Source organism: Bufo bufo, chromosome 8 (assembly GCF_905171765.1).
Source record: "Bufo bufo chromosome 8, aBufBuf1.1, whole genome shotgun sequence".
In the NCBI taxonomy this organism is placed as follows: Eukaryota; Metazoa; Chordata; class Amphibia; order Anura; family Bufonidae; genus Bufo; species Bufo bufo.
In genome coordinates, this window is record NC_053396.1 from 156,678,529 (window position 1) to 156,694,970 (window position 16,442).

At 42.8% G+C, this 16,442-nt stretch overlaps 1 long non-coding RNA gene across 1 annotated transcript; it reads right to left on the reverse strand.

Annotated features, from left to right (window-relative positions):
- Positions 1-9,915: 9,915 nt before the first annotated feature.
- Positions 9,916-15,857, reverse strand: LOC121009592. Its single transcript, XR_005780781.1, has 4 exons — positions 15,847-15,857; positions 12,573-12,576; positions 12,058-12,068; positions 9,916-10,060 (listed from the first exon to the last, which is right to left on the reverse strand). It is a non-coding gene; the product is annotated as an uncharacterized LOC121009592 (long non-coding RNA).
- Positions 15,858-16,442: the final 585 nt, after the last annotated feature.

The following is a 16,442-nucleotide window of genomic DNA, read 5'->3' on the forward strand; positions in this document are numbered from 1 at the left end:
AGAAGAGAAGAGGGTGTCTGATTCATAAAAAAAGGTTAGAAATTGATGGAAACCCCATCAAAATGGTTTGGAAACAGCATTAAGAGGATAGCTGGATGCGTCTTAGACTCCTATTATGTACGACATACAATAGACAACTACACAAAGGCTATATGCCAAAAGCCAGGTATGTGCAAGCCATCAAGCTATTCTAATTGTGATTCTAATAAGCTTGTCATAAGACTGATAGTCTAATATTCTTGTCAGAAGACTATGAAACCAATAGATGGCGCTATTGAGTTGTAACCAGTGCCATCTATTGGTCTCATAGTTTTCTGACAAAACTTTTAGTCTACTCTTGTCATAAGACTGTGAAACCAATAGCTGGCACTGTTCATAACTCAATTGCACCATCTATTGGTTTTCATAGTCTAATACAGCTGAAAAACAAGGCAGACTCTGCTCATTTGCATGTCTTTCCCATATTCCCATGTTTATGCAAATTAGTTTTTACATGACAAAATTGTATAGAAAGGTTATTGAATATTATGTTAGGACAATCAGAAAACTTTTTGTCGCCCTAATGATATTGATCTAGGTGTGCAGGTCCACCCAAGCCAACCAACAGATGCAAAAAAACTTTGAGGTTTACTGGTTCTCAGTCATATGAGAGCTGGTTTAGAATATCTCATAGTGCACAAGGCTGTCATTTAAGGTATGCTGGATGTTATCTGTCTCATGGATAAATGGATGGTTTGTACATACCTGGATTTTGGCATATAGCCTTTGTGTGGTTGTCTATTGTATGTCGTACATAAAAGAAGTCTAAGATGCATACAGCTATCCTCTTAATACTGTTTCCAAACCATTTTTATGGGGTTTCCATCAATTTCTAACCTTTTTTTTTGTGAACCAGACACCCTCTTCTCTTTAGAGCAGGGTGTGCCTGGTTTGATGCTCGGGTCTCCCATTGACTTTCATTGTATTAAATTGTACTTGAGCAGTCAAAATATTCGGCCGAGCACTCGGATCTGCCGAGGAGTTCGGCCGAGTATGCTCGCTCATCACTAGACTCAGACTTGCAATCATCAGATTGCAATTTGTATGAAATAATGGAATTTGCTCCATTATTCTATACAGAAACATTACTGTTCAGTGCTGTTACCTGCTGGCCTGAATTATAATATGCAAATAATTAGCCTGGAATCTTAGTACAGGTTCAGGCCCATTATGAGAATATAGTGCTATATTCGTTATATTCGTAAATTCTAGCAATACAACCATTAGGAACTTAGCTGAGAGTGATATGGGGGCAGAGAGTGATATGTGACATTTTAGCCAGTTAGTGCCGAGCCAAGCAAGGTAGTTTGATTATAAGCAAAAAAGTGAACACAGGAGAACATTCGCTATCTGAAGGTAGCGCACTGTGATACTAACAGTGTGCAGCAAACAAAGCACAGTAGTTGCCATGTGGAGGCAGTAGAGATAGCCAGGGAATACAAGTGAAGGTTGTCCCCTAGTGGTTCACAACAATATACAAACTATACAGTACCAATAGTAATAGAGCAGGCACAACTGATAATTTTAACCATGTCCGTTCTAGTTTAATTTTAATGATAAATAATGTTAATTTTTAGTACTGTTAAATCAGCAACACGTGTTAACCCAGAGACAACTAATGGTTCTAGTGACCAATTGTAAATATTCATATTATTACGTCTCAACACGTGCTAGCGGGTCTAATGTAAATAAATTAGTACAGGTTCAGGCTCATTATGAGCATAGAACACTCCCACCAATCTCCGCTCGGGGAAAGCGTTCTAACCCCGGAAGCGCGTGCTACTAGGTTTTAGTCCTCTCATATACTAGAGATGTCCCGAACTATTCGCCGGCGAACAGTTCCCGCGGCGGGCGTACATATGCGATGTTCGGTCCGACCCTATACATCATCATTGAGCAAACTTTGACCCTGTACCTCACAGTCAGCAGACACATTCCAGCCAATCAGCATACCCTCCCTCCCAGACCCTCCCACCTCCTATCAAAAAGCAAGGACAGCATCCATCTTAGATTCATTCTGAAGCTGCAGTGTCACAAATTTGACTAAGTTGCAATCGCAATGCGATTAATACAGGTTATATTAATCGCATTGAGAATTCAACTTAGAGCTGGGTTCCTAATGGTTGTATTGCTAGAATATAACGAAGATTGACAATATAGTGCTATATTCGTTATATTCGTCAATTCTAGCAATACAACCATTAGGAACTTAGCTCGAAGTTGAATTTGCAATACGATTAATGCAGGTTATATTAATCGCATTGCGAATTCAACTTACCACACGCTGCGTCAACTACGTAATTTTTCATGGGAGTTCTGCCATGGATCCCCCTCCGGCATGCCACAGTCCAGGTGTTAGTCCCCTTGAGACAACTTTTCCATCACTATTGTGGCCAGAAAGAGTCCCTGTGGGTTTTAAAATTCGCCTGTCTATTGAAGTCTATAGCGGTTCGCCCGGTTCGCCCGTTCGCGAACATTCACAGAAGTTCGTGTTCGCCAACGGAAAATTTTATGTTCACGACATCTCTATCAGATCCATGGTCACATTTGACCACAGCATCTGAGAGCTTAAATGTCCACTGTCATTATACTACCGATCTCAGACATTAGTCGCAGGTGTCTACTGTATGAAACAGCAGGCACCGGCTAGCTATATTGCTCACTGCGCTCAAGAGCAGGCACCATCTTAAAAGACCCAACATCTGTCGTATATGTATTGCAGATATCGTGAAGGGGTTAAAGAGACAATTTATTTAAATTGCACATCCTCACTTTTAAAATTGGATTGCGCCCTCGTCCCGGCCCTGCCTAACTGCCCAGACCCACTTCCATTGTGGGCCCTGTAGCAGGTTCTACAGCAGTAGTTCTTCCCCTGGTTGGTGCTATAGAAATAAAGACAATTTTTTTTATTACGGTGGCAGGAAAACAGTAAGATGAGAGTGACCTTTGTCATTTTACAACTTTATAAACTGTTTTCTATATAATTGCCCTAGCTGTATAAACCTTTTAAATTTGGACAAATTGAATGACATGCTTTCTCGAAGCAGATGCAGATCAACTCATTCATTTTGAGTCATCAACCAGTATTCATAACCCATATTATTCCAGCACTTGATTTTTGGATACTGTTAGACGATGGTTTTCATAGTACGACAGAATTTGTAAGGTTTGGAATAAGAAAAAAGGAACAAACATTGTACAGTATGTCCAGTGATGCCAAGGAATGACTGACGATTTAATTGCCTTGTAGTGATTAGATATTCAATGTTCTCAGGTTAGCATTGAAATAAAACAAACAGTCTAATTATGCATTTGATTGATAGTTTAAATAGTTAAGGGGAAAAAATCTGGCATTTGGTGGGTAATTTAATGATGTTCCTTCATTTCACATTAGTTCAGGATAATTGGCATAGATTTTCTGTAGCTGCTGTACTATTCTATTATACATTAACTGTTCTCATCAATATAGATGGTGGAAAGTGGGCTTCCAGCAAAATGTTATTCACCCAGGAGTGATACATTACGCTCAAGTAATTTCTTTACACATACAATGCACTCTGAAGGTCTCCAGTACAGACCCTTTCAATTTTTTTTGCCCTCTGGAGCAGGAGTATCGTACAGGCGCAGGCACTCAGCAATACTGCGCCTTAGCGGGATTTCGGAGGCCAAGAGAGGAGGACGCAAGGATGGTGGGGGGAATAAATTACATGACGTAGTGGAGGGGGGCGGCGCTGTTCGGCAAGGATGTGGGAGGACATTTATTTCTTAGGAGCCGTGCTGGGCTTGGAGGAAAGGCTGGCTGGGCACTGCAGGGGGGCGTTACTGGGCACTAGAGGAGAGTAATAACGCCCCTCTGGGCACCTTGAGGCTTCATTAGCATATCAGAAAAATCGCTTTTTCATCTAAATGAAAAGTTAAATAAAAGAAAGAGGACACATGCAGGAATGAAGGTACTTTATCGCACATTGCTATGTTAACAGTTTTATATGGTCAAAATAGGTGACAGATTCCCTTTAAAGGGGTATTTCCATCTTAGACAATGGGGGCATATCGCTAGGATATGCCACCATTGAAATGAATGGGTCAGGATTCAGTGCGGGCGCAATGCTTTCGCATTATGCATTGCGCCCGCGCGGAATACTCGCTCGTGTGAAAGGGGCCTTAGGCAACTTTCACAGACAGTGTTTGGTCAGTGTTCTGGTCAGAGACTTCCATCAGTGATTGCGAGTGTGGGTCAAAATCACAGAACAGGAAATGTACAAATTTTTCCATTATACTTCATTTGTGTATATGCTCTGCTTCTGGTTTTGGTTCACAATAACTGATGGAAATTACAGATCAAACACTGACTGTGTGACAGCTGAATGCTGTCTCTCCTCTCGGCTGAAGGTGTAGAAAGTCTATGACTATGGCTGCTTCGAGAAACAGGACCACACTTGTCCATGGGTTTTTTATGGCACTGCAGTTCAGTTTGAAGTGAATGGGGCTGAGCTGAAATACCATGCACAGCCTGAGGACAGGTGTGGCGCTATTTTTGGAACTAAGACGCCATGTTTATCTAATACTGGACAACTCCTTTAAAAGGGCATTTGTTAATGTCTCTTCTAAACTAGCCAGCCACTTTAATATGATTTTTCACTTCGGATGGCGTTTTTGCTGACTGCCGTCTCCAAGAATAGAGACAACTCTTGGTCTAGTTTTTGTTTTCAAATTCTGCATGGGAATCAGATAGAGGACATAAAGACATGCTATTGAAGAGCAAGCTTTCTTTTGCATGCATATTAATATTATACCTTATATTTTGTATTGACATAACTGCACTATATAGTATGCATAATACATTGTATGTATGTATATAGTAATGCTGTATCTTTCACACTATTAAGCATCATAGCAACTACTCATCACCTAAATCCATGTCTGTCTGTATTTTTGTATAACTATTCTTTATTCCATTATGATCAAAAGACCCTTGAATATTGCTGTGAGAAATGAATAGCACGTGTCTGCGTACTCCATCTGCCAAATAATAAACATGAAATACATTTTCTTTAGCAGTTTTTATAAAAAAAAGTCTAACAGTGGTTTGTATGAAATCTGAAATGTGAGCAATGCACAGTCAGAGGAGAAAACATAAAACATGTTAACAAGGGTCAGGTAGGGCTGGTTGTGTGACACTGGCCCCATCCATCCACACCCCACCCACTTTTTATAAAAGTGGCAAGCTTGATATAAGGGTAAAAAGTTTTAAATATTTGCACAAAAAATTCCATTTTTTTTTTACACCATAAGGCAACATGCACACGACCATCTTCGCGGTCTGGAAATGGCGGATCCGCAAAAAAAAACTAAAAACGATGACATCCATATGACATGTTTTTTTTCCAGATCCATTGTAACAATGCCTAAAGCGGACAAGAATAGGACATGTTCTATTTTTTTTTGCGGTGCTACAGAACGGACATACTGATGCTGTCTGCATCAGTATGTCCGTTCTGTAGCATCGCAAAAAAAAAATAGAACATGTCCTCATCTTGTCCGCAGGGTGTGCTGTCCGCATTTTTTGCGGACCCATTGAAATGAATGGGTCCGCATCTTATCTGGATGGAACAGACACAGAAACAAACAATGTTCGTGTCCATGTAGCCTAAATCTGAACTTTTAATAGGGAAATTAAATTTTTTGTGACCTTTTTTCTGGCATATTTTTCATTTTTGTTTTTACTACTGGTTTAGGCCTCTTTCACACTACAGTATGTCGATTTCAGTGTTTTGCGTTCCGTTTTTCACGGATCCGTTGTTCCGTTTCTTTGTTTCCATTTTGGTTTTGTTTTTCCGTTCCGTTTTTTCGTATGGCATATACAGTATACAGTAATTACATAGAGAAAATTGGGCTGGGCATAACATTTTCAATAGATGGCTCCGCAAAAAACGGAACGGATACGGAAGGCATACGGATGCATTTCCGTATGCATTCCGTTTTTTTGCGGACCCATTGACTTTAATGGAGCCACGGAACGTGATTTGCGGCCAAATATAGGACATGTTCTATCTTTCAACGGAACGGAAATACGGAAACGGAATGCATACGGAGTACATTCCGTTTTATTTGCGGACCCATTGAAATGAATGGTTCCGTATACGGACCGTATACGGAACGCAAAAAACGGCCCGCAAAATGGAAACAAAAAACGGTAGTGTGAAAGAGGCCTTAAAGGCCAGATGTTATTTAAAGAGGTTGTGCAGTGTCATAAGGCCTCTTTCACACGACAGTATGTCTTTTTCAGTGTTTTGCGGTCTGTTTTAAACGGATCCGTTGTTCCGTTTTTTGTTTCCGTTGTGTTTCCGTTCCGTTTGTCTGTTCCGTTTTTCCGTATGGCAAATACAGTATACAGTAATTTCATAGAAAAAATTGGGCTGGGCATAACATTTTCAATAGATGGATCCGCAAAAAACGGAACGGATACGGAAGACATACGGATGCACTTCCGTATGCATTCCGTTTTTTTGCGGACCCATAGACTTTAATGGAGCCACGGAACGTGATTTGCGGCCAAATATAGGACATGTTCTATGTTAAAACGGAACGGAAAAACGGAAATACGGAAACGGAATGCATACGGAGTACATTCCGTTTTTTTTTGCGGAACCATTGAAATCAATGGTTCCGTATACGGACCGCAAAAAACGGCCCGCAAAACGGAAAAAAAAAAACGGCCGTGTGAAAGAGGCCTAATATTGATGACCTATCCTCAGGATGGCTCATCAATATCAGATTGTCAGGGGTCCAACTCCCTGCCGCCCCACTGATCAGCTGTTTGAAGACGATTCAGCGCTCTAATTTATTCACGCCAGGTGTTCTGAAGCTACAACTCCCAGAATGCTCCATTCACTTTCATAGGAATGAGAAGAACAGCTGAATATGTTTGTATGCTGGGAGTGGAGTGCCACATCAGCTGGATTGCCAAAGGTTGCTGATCCCTGACATAGATGGGCATTAGTATTCTAAATTCTAAAGGACCTTCATGCAAATTGTTGGAGACCAGCAGCTTCAAGCTATATCTCTAGCTGGCCTTATGTTCCTTTAGGTCAGTGGTTCTCAACTCCAGTCCTCAGGACCCACCTACCGGTCATGATTTGAGAATATCCCAGAGAATAAATACCTGTGGTAAGTCCTGATGCATTGACACCAATTATATCATCTGCTCAATACTAAGGAAATCCTGAAAACATGACCGGCTGGTGGGTCCTGAGGACTGGATTTGAGAACCACTGCTTTAGGTCAAGTGGTCTAGAATATACCTTATCTGATTGTCTACTATATGAAGGCTATCTTATAGTTTTGTATACTTACCTAGAAGTAAAGAGCAATTAAAGACACTATGTTAATAGAGCATTTTGATAAAATAAAACTAAAAGAGGAAGCCATAAATTATGCAAAGTCCCAACATATGTGAGTTTTTTGAAGTTTAGCTTAGTAAATATTTTATTTGAGCAGAATGTGCAGCCACGATAAAGCCACGTATAACCCTTTGCTTGTATGGTAAGCGTTGCACAATCTCCAGCTGAGCTACAATAGACAACATGGCAAGTCAATTGAAAAAATATGGAGCAATGCGTAATGTAAACCACTCTCTGTTCATTGTCTCTGTTCTGCGATGGAATTTCATTAATGCCATGAGAAAAATATGTTCCTAATGAATTTTTTGTAGAACATTATTACGCCTCTCAACCACACTGTAAAGACAAAAGGGCTTCTTTATAGATTTATTTCCTATTCTTTGTCAGCAGACTTTTTGTTTTTAATCACAGAAAGCTGAACGTGAAACTCCGAGAAAACCATAGTTTGTCGTGTAAATTCTCACCAGTAATTATGCTGGTTGATATCACTGCTGTTTTTCAGAGGTTTTTTTTAAGATGAAATATCAGACTGAATGACCCACATTTGTGGCTTCTCCTGAATGGCATACATTTTCACACAGTTTGGTACATCTCATCGCATACAGTACTGTGCAAAAGTTAGGCAGATATGGAAAAATTCAGCAAAATAAGTATGCCTTCGGGAAAACAGAAGTGCTAATAGTTTATATTTAAATGTATTCTGCAGCAGGACAGCGACCTGAAACATGCAGCCAATGTCATTAGGAACTATCTTCACCATAAAGAAGAACAAGAAGTCCTGAAAGTGATTATTATTGTTGGCCACAAATATTCCAATAGCGAATATTAATCGTGAATATCGGCACTTTGAAAATTTGCAAATATTTAGAATATAGTGATATATATTTGTATTTTCGAATATTCTAGATTTTCTTTCATCTGAACCCATGATCCCTCCCTGCTTCTTGCTTGTGGGCCAATGAGAAGGCTGCAATGTCTTTGTCAGAGCTTAGCAACATCCCTAGCAACCAATAGGAAAGTTGCCTACCCCTTACTATATAAGGACCTCCCCAGGAGCCATTTTCTGCAGTTTTTTTAAGTTCTGAAAGAGACAGCAGTGTGATTGCTGTGTTCTCTGCTTTCCACACTACATTAGATAGATAGTTAGATAGCTCATATATATAATACAGATATTCAGTGTAGGTTATATCCTGATATAGTGTAGCTGTTGCAGTGCAGGGTGTTAGGTAGTGTGATAGGTTCTACTGTCCATACATACATGCTACAGACATAGTGCTGTGATGTCACAACAATACATAGTGCGCCGATCAGTAATATTTAGTCAGACCTGCTAAAATGTGAATTTTCACGTATTGCGCCAAAATTTGCGCATCATTATTTGCCGATTAGCGCAATCGTGAATATATTGGAGCATTCTATCTGCATATAAAGCCATTTTTACTGTTCCGCCGTGCCAACCATTTTCTCCAGTCTCAGGAAACTTTTAGCAGCTTGGAAAATGTAGCAAAAGTGACCCACGCCTGTATTGTGTGCACTTTACGTGAATATTACATTGCCGATTTTTAAAATCAAGAAAATAATAGCGAATTTGCAAATATATGACGAGTATTCTACAAATTATTAGCGAAATATTGCAAATTCAAATATTGCCCCTGCCGCTCATCATGGTCCCCACAGAATCCTGATCTCAACATCATTGAGTCTATCTGGGATTACATGAAGTAACAGATGGATATGAGCAAGCCTACGTCCATAGATGATCTGTGCTTAGTTCTCCAAGATGGTTGGAGCAACCTCCCTGCTGAGGTCCTTCAAAAATTGTGTGCAAGGGTACCTAAAAGAATTGATGCTGTTCTGAAGGGAAAGGGTGGTCACACCAAATATTGATCTGACTTACATTTTTGTTCATTCACTTTGCATTTTGTTAAAAGGCATCTGTCAGCAGATTTGTCCCTATGACACTGGCTGACCTGTTACATGTACGCTTGGCAGCTGAAGGCACCTGTGTTGGTCCCATGTTCCTATGTATCCACATTGCTGAGAAAAATACATTTTCGATATATCCAAATGAGCCTCTAGGAGCAACAGGGGCATTGCCATTACACCTAGAGGCTCTGCTCTCTGTGCAACTGATGCACCCTCTGAACTTTGATTAACTTTAGGGGAAGTCAGGGTCAGTCATGATCACATTTACACCTTCTGGCCCTCTCAATCAAAGTGCAGAGGGTGCAGTAGTTGCAGAGAGAGCAGAACCTCTAGGTGTAATGGCAACACCCTCATTCTCCTAGAGCAGTGATGTCGAACCTTTTAGAGACCGAGTGCCCAAAATGCAACCCAAAACCCACTTATTTATTGCAAAGTGCCAACACAGCAATTTAACCAGAATACTGCAGTCCAATAGTATATCTTCCATATACTTTATCACTTATCTATAATAGCCTGCCTACATTCAGTGTGCTGCCTGTACTGTTCATAGTGCGCCCTGCGCTGATGAATTCCATTAGAAGTCTAAGGCTTATTGGTACACTGTAGAGTTTTTCCAGGGGCGGGTGCCCACAGAAAGGGCTCGGAGTGCCGCCTCTGGCACCCGTGCCATAGGTTCGCCACCACTGTCCTAGAGGCTCATTTGCATATATTAAAACATCATTTTTCTCAGCAATGCGGACACATATGAACATGGGACCAACACAGATGCCTTCAGCTGCCAAGTGCAACAGGTCAGCAGTTTCACTGGTACAAATCTGCTGACAGATGCAAAGTGAATGAACAAAAATCTAAGGCCCCTTTCACACGGGCGAGATTTCCGCGCGGGTGCAGTGCGTGAGGTGAACACATTGCACCCACACTGAATCCGGACCTATTCATTTCTATGGGGCTGTGCACACGAGCGGTGATTTTCACGCATCACTTGTGCGTTGAATAAAAAACACAGCATGCTCTATTTTGTGCGTTTTTCACGCAACGCAGGCCCCATAGAAGTGAATGGGGCTGCGTGAAAATCGCAAGCATCCGCAAGCAAGTGCGGATGCGGTGCGATTTTCATGCATGGTTGCTAGGAGATGATCAGGATGGGCAACCGATCATTATTATTTTACCTTATAACATGGTTATAAGGGAAAATAATAGCATTCTTAATACAGAATGCTTAGTAAAATAGGGCTGGAGGGGTTAAAAAAAAAAAAAAAATAATTAACACACCTTAATCCACTTGTTTGCACAGCCGACTTCTCTTCTTTCTTCTTCTTTGCTGTGCAGGAGGAGAAGGACCTGTGGTGATGTCACTGCGCTCATCACGTGGTCCGTCACATAATCCATGATCATGTGATGGACCATGTGATGAGCGCAGTGATGTCAAAGGTCCTTTACCCAGGTCCTGAAGAAAGAAGAAAGAAGAGAAGCCGGGCTGCGCGAACAAGTGGATTAAGGTGAGTTAAATTATTTTTCTTTTTTTTTTAACCCCTCCAGCCCTATTTTACTAAGCATTCTGCTATTATTTTCCCTTATAAGTGAATGGGGCTGCGTGAAAATCGCAAGCATCCGCAAGCAAGTGCGGATGCGGTGCGATTTTCACACATGGTTGCTAAGATGACAGTCTAATTCACTGTATTATTTTCCCTTATAACATGGTTATAAGGGAAAATAATAGCATTCTTTGATACAGAATGCCTAGTAGAAGGTCAATTGAGGGTAAAAAAATAAATAAAATTAACTCACCTCCTCCTCTTGATCGCGTAGCAGCCGGTCTCTTCTTACTTCTTTAATAATGAGCTGCCGGCTAAAAGACCTGTGGTGACATCACATCACATGGCCCAATCACATGGTCCATCACCGTTGTGATGAACCATGTGATTGGACCATGTGATGAGCTCAGTGACGTCACCACAGGTCCTTTGACAGGTCCTGAAGAAAGAACCAGGAGACCGGCAGCTACGCGATCAATTGGAGGAGGTGAGTTAATTATATATATTTTTTTAACCCTCAAATGTCCTTGTACTAAGCATTCTGTATTAAAGAATGCTATTATTTTCCCTTATAACCATGTTATAAGGGAAAATAGATACATCTACACAACACCGAACCCAAACCTGAACTTCAGTGAAGAAGTTCGGGTCTGGGTACCACATTCAGTTTTTTATCATGCACGTGCAAAACACATTGCACCCACGCGATAAAAACTGAACAACGGAACGCAATCGCAGTCAAAACTGACTGCAATTGCGTACCTACTCACGCGGGTTTGCCGCAATGCACCGGGACGCATCCGGACCTAATCCAGACACGCCTGTCTGCAAGGAGCCTTAGGTCTTACAACAGTACAACACAATGCTAGCCCCATCACGATGATAGCGACTCTGATCCATCATATTGTCAGCTACAGTCCACTATTGTCAGCTATCCTCGATTAAAGGGAAAATGTCATCAGAATATGACCTATTGTTTAAATCAAGTTTTTTTCGACTCTGTGTGGTGATTTTTTTCCCCATATCAGTATTTATAATTAAATAAAAATCATAAAATTGTGCAGTTTTCGCACTAGCCACTAGGACTAAAATATGTCAAGACTTCCTGTTTTCGAGAGAAACCACATTGACCATAGACACAATGGACAGGAGAGGACCTCATTGACTTCTACAGGAGTTTTCTAGGCATGTTATGTGACCTGTGCAGTTGTGAAGAGGGAGTAGATAAGCTGTTCCATCACCTATTGTAAATGATGGACCCTGTGTTGTGTATACAAAGGTGTATTGTAATTCTGCCTGTGATGATAATGTGATAGCTGCTGAAAAGTTACCTGTACAGAACAGGAAGTCTCAATATATTATTAAGCCTAGTGGCCAGGGCAAAAACTGCAGGATTTTAGATAGTTTTTTTTTAATTATACTGTATATAGTGACAGAAAATAAAAACTAAAATCACCAAACATTCTGAAAATATATGTTTTAACATAAGTGTGATTTAAAGTATAGGTTTGCTAGGTATGCTGCTTCCATTCATGCGTTTATGTGAATGGCTAAAATGTCCTTCCGGAGCAGGGCCTGCAAAGACTTAAAGGGGTATTTCGGTTGTTTGAAGTTATTCCCTACCCACAGGATAGGGGATAACTATTAGATTTACCACCTTAGGTCTTACAACAGTACTGGGGCCCCGTACCCTAATGGCTGTTTAATTATGGGAGTTCTGGATATAGCCAAGTCACATGCCCAACCGCTCTATTAATTTCAGGAGGGCTGCAGGGGAAACAGGACTTCCTCTTATCGCCTATGCTGTGGACTACCGCAGCAAGTTCATAAAAGCTCATGATTGATCTATCTTAAGTACATGGGGTAATTCACACACTGATATCCCAGATTCACAGTACAGGAATAATGTACAAAATGATTTCACCATACAGGAATAAGGAGCACAGGGATGTCACCGTACAGGCATAATGCTCACAGTGACTTTACAATAGAGAGATATTCTACTCAGAGATGATACTGCACACATATTATACAAGCAGCAGGGCCGGCTCTATCATAAAGCAGCCCAAGCGGCTGCTTGAGGGCGCAGAGAAGGGGGGGCAGCGTCGGGGTGGAAAACAATTGACTTGTTAACTTACATTTACCCCGCTGAGCCTGTGTGCCGAGCAGCTCGGACGCCCCCCGTCCCAGTCACAGAGCGGCACGCAGCTGACAGGCAGCAACACACACTCTGAGCTACGAGACCCTGGTGTATTTAAATCTCAGTTAGCATGTCTTTCAGAAAAGTTTCTCCTGGGATTTGAACTCACGACCTTTCACATCAGAGGCAAGGCATTTACCCACACAGTTATGAGAGCTCTATAACCAGTTACTTAAAAAAAAAAAAAAAATATATATATATATATATATATTCTACTGTAGGTAACTTTGATACCTTGTGTACATACACATGACAGCTGCCCCAGCACACTGTGTATGGATGTGGCAGAGCTGGGTGTGTTGGGGAAACTGTCATGTGTATGTTTGTACACTAGGTATCAAAGTTATCTACAGTAGAAGTCTTATATATTTATATATATAAAGTAACTGGCTATACAGCTCTCATAGCTGTGTGGGTAAGTGCTTTGCCGCTGATACAGAAGGTCATGGGTTCGAATCCCATCATAAACTTTTCTGAAAGACAGGCTAAATAAGAACACGATTACCAAATCTTCAACACTAGAGGCTGGTAGGAACACAGGAAGAGGAAGAGGCCTGCATCGCATCGCTGACATGGAGGTAAGTATAAAAAATATATATATTTTTTTTAAATACCGGACTGTTACTTTACTGCCACGGAGGAGGGGGAGGGGGAGCTATTGGCGCCATGATACTGGCACATGGAGGGGGGAGGAGAGAGGCACTTGATACTGGCACATGAGGGGGGGGCAAGAAATGGACATGAATAACGAGGGACAAGAAATGGACATGAATCATGAGGGGCAGAAATGTGAAATGATGGGGGGGGCAAGAAATGGACATGAATCATGAGGGGCAGAAATGTGAAATGATGGGGGGGCAAGAAATGGACATGAATCATGAGGGGCAGAAATGTGAAATGATGGGGGGGGCAAGAAATGGACATGAATCATGAGGGGCAGAAATGTGAAATGATGGGGGGGGGGCAAGAAATGGACATGAATCATGAGAGGCAGAAATGTGAAATGATGGGGGGGGGGCAAGAAATGGACATGAATCATGAGAGGCAGAAATGTGAAATGATGGGGGGGCGAGAAATGGACATGAATCATGAGGGGCAGAAATGTGAAATGATGGGGGGGGCAAAAAATGGACATGAATCATGAGGGGCAGAAATGTGAAATGATGGGAGGGGCAAGAAATGGATATGAATCATGAGGGGCAGAAATGGGAAATGATGGGGGGGGCAAGAAATGGACATGAATCATGAGGGGCAGAAATGTGAAATGATGGGGGGGGGGGCAAGAAATGGACATGGCCAAAATGTAGCTGGGCCGGGGGGCAGGGAGGCAATTGCCCCCCAGACCGCCCTAAAAGAAACGGCCGCTGGGCCGTCTTTAACAAATAATATATATATTTTTTTTTTAATTCCTCAGGGCCGCACCGCCGATCACCACAGGCGGCGCGGCCCTGGATATAATTGCGGCGGGCAGCAGTGGCGGCGGGCAGTAGGAGATGAGCGCTTCCATTGTGGAAGCGCTCATCTCCATATTTATTCAGCTGTGCTGTGGGGCAGAGGAGGCAGAGGCGTCTCCCTCCCCTGTTCTTCTGATAGGCCGCAGGCACTAATGCCTGCAGCCTATCAGAGGCCGGCTCAGGCAGCGCGATGACGTCATTATTATCGCGCCGCCTGAGCCGGGCCACACACAGCAGGGACACAGGCCGGAAGAGGTCTGCATCGCATCGCTGCTGATGGAGGTAAGTATTAGTGTTTTTTTTCTTTTCTTTGCGGGGGGAGCTGGCACTATGGAGGGAGCTGGCACTATGGGGGGGCTGGCACTATGGGGGAGCTGGCACTATGGGGGGGGCTGGCACTATGGGGGAGCTGGCACTATAGGGGGAAGAGGGATGGCACTATGGGAGGGAGCTGGCACTATGGGAGGGAGCTGGCACTATGGGGGAGCTGGCACTATGGGGGAGCTGGCACTATGGGGGGGCTGGCACTATAGGGGGAAGAGGGCTGGCACTATGGGGGGGAGCTGGGACTATGGGGGGGCTGGCACTATGGGGGGCTGGCACTATGGGGAGCTGGCACTATGGGGTCGGGAGCTGGCACTATGGGGGGGGAGCTGGCACTATGGGGGGGGCACTATGGGGGTATTTCTTACTGGCACATTATGGGGGGGCACCATGAGGTAGAGGAGCACTATAGGGGTATCTAGGGGCTCTAAAGGGGCTTTTTTTAAATTATTGGCACGTTATGGGGGAACTACAGGGGTGAGAGGCACCATGGGGCATCTGGTGTCACTATAGGGGCATTATTTGGGGGCACTATGGGGAAGTGGGGGCTCTAAAGGGGCCTTTTTTATTGGCACATTATGGGGGGCACTATGGCATTTGGTGGCACTAAGGGGGCATTTTTTACTGGCATATTATAGGAGGCACTATAGGGGAGAGCGTCACTATGGGGCATTATTTGGGGCACTATGGGGGAGTGGAGCACTATTGGGGAATATGGTGGCACTAAGAAGGGGCATTTTTTACTGGCATATTATGGGGACACTATGGGGAAGGGGAGAGTAGCACTATGAGGGCATTTACTAGGGCACTATATAGGGGTATTTTATACTGGCATACATTATGGGGACATTAGCTCAACTGCGGGCACTAAGCAGGGGTATTTCATGTACTGTCATATCATAGGGAAAATTATTACTACTAGGGGGTATTATGGGGAGCTTTACTACTACTGGGGGGCTATGAGGAACATGATTACTAGTATGGGCACTATAGGGGCACTATTACTACTAAGTGTGCTCTGGCAGATAATTATTTCTATTGGTGAGATTTTGGGGAGCACTGTTACTTTGGGGGGCACCCTGGCATAGTATCAGCTTAGCACAATTATTTTTGGGGGATATTATCTTTATACTATTAGTGTCTGGGCGCAGTTATTTTTTAGAGCACTGTGTGCCAATAATTGTTGAAGGGGGCACTATCTGTGTGGTAGTAGTATTTCCAGGGAGACTGTTTCTGCAGTATAGTATTGGGGGTGGCAGGAAAGGGTGTTCAGAAGATGTGAAGATGATGGAAATGTGGGAAACTAATATCTGTTTCTCAATCTCTGCAGAGACGGGAGATAGCTGAAAAATCATCATGGCGGTCTGGTCTGAATGGAGAAGAGGAGGAAAGAGAACGTCTACAACAAAGCTGACATCACTGGATGTAAGAGGTATGTGGCGCTATGTAGGAGAGGAGATGCTCCGTCTCCTACATCTGCCATTTGCAGAAGGAGGATTCAGAGCTGGATGAGGACGGCCAAAGGGGGCAGCAGGACACGGGCGGGTGGCAGATGGTGGGGGGG